This window comes from Aplysia californica, unplaced genomic scaffold (assembly GCF_000002075.1).
Source record: "Aplysia californica isolate F4 #8 unplaced genomic scaffold, AplCal3.0 scaffold00075, whole genome shotgun sequence".
NCBI classification, from domain to species: Eukaryota; Metazoa; Mollusca; class Gastropoda; order Aplysiida; family Aplysiidae; genus Aplysia; species Aplysia californica.
The window spans coordinates 1,611,540-1,612,846 of record NW_004797345.1 but is presented as its reverse complement, the minus strand read 5'-3'; positions in this window follow the sequence as shown (position 1 = coordinate 1,612,846).

The window sequence follows — 1,307 nt, the reverse complement described above, 5'->3', positions numbered from 1 at the left end:
TGTGTGTGTGTGTGTGTATGTGTGTGTGCATGCATGAATGTACAACCAGGTGGATGCCAACGTGTACATGTTTCTGTGTGTGGGTATGTGTCTAGAGGGGAAAAAAGAGACGAAGGGTGAGGAAGGGGGGTTGCTGTGGAATGCTTAGTTCGATAAACAATATGTCAAGCAGGCATAATATTTCTCCGCGCTCTGTACTTCTGTCCACTTTAACAGAGATAACACGCATACTTGACGAAAGAGCATGTGATGACGAGTTCGTCGATGGGTTAGAATTAATCAAAGACGGTGGCATTCCAGAGCGACACATTACATAGATAGATCATTTCAAGAGGTGAACACAAATGAACTATTCACAAGTAGCACATTGATAATATCGGAGTTGGCCACCGAGCTGAACGAGAAACAACGAGACGACTTATCGATAAAACGAAAGAGATGCCAGAGGACAATGTTGAGTATTAATTTATATTTAAAAGAATATACCTTAGGAGGAAAAATAATGCAGCGAAAGACATAACGTGTATACATAAACCGCACGTTTGCCAAATCTAATGGATCTCGCGACACCTTAGTCCGGGAAAGGAAACCTTTGAAAAGGTATTCATTTCTGAACTCAGAAAGATTTTTCATGTATCTGCCCATCAAACAACCTTCACTGAATTGCCAAACTCAACTCAAAGAACAAACAAGGTACAGTGTTAGTGCATCAGGCTACCGAACTCGTTATCGAGAGGTTGCGGGTTCGGGGGTTCGAGGCTTGGTCCGACGTTGTGTCCTTGAAAAGGCACTTCACACACATTTTCCTATTTGGCTGGGCCCCAAAAGAGATAGACGTTAGATTCAGAGGTCCTGCCTTTTAAATGACCGTACAATATTGCAAGGGTTGCTTAGCCTATATAGACTTGCAAACAAGGGACCATGAACGAAAAAAAAAAAGGACCTGACATTCCATTGGGCAGCTTCGTGAATAAAGCTGGCCTTTGCTTCCATCTCCACTTTTTGCTTTTCCCCACTTGCTCAAAGGCGTATCAAGGGAAACAACACAGCAGCAGCAATTAACCTAGTGGTTAGGCTCTCGGACTCGCAACCTTAAGGTCGTGGGTTCGAATCCCGTCAGGGACCCGACGTTGTGTCCTTGGGAAAGGTACTTTGCACAAATTTTCCTCATTTCACCCAGGTGGAAATGGGTACCCAGCTATAGACAGTGAAAGATCTTGTCAGTTTGATAGTGTTTGAGCGCGTGAAATCCGCAGCTTGCACTGTATGCTTCTGCAGAAGCTGAGAATGTTTCTGAGTGTTCTCAG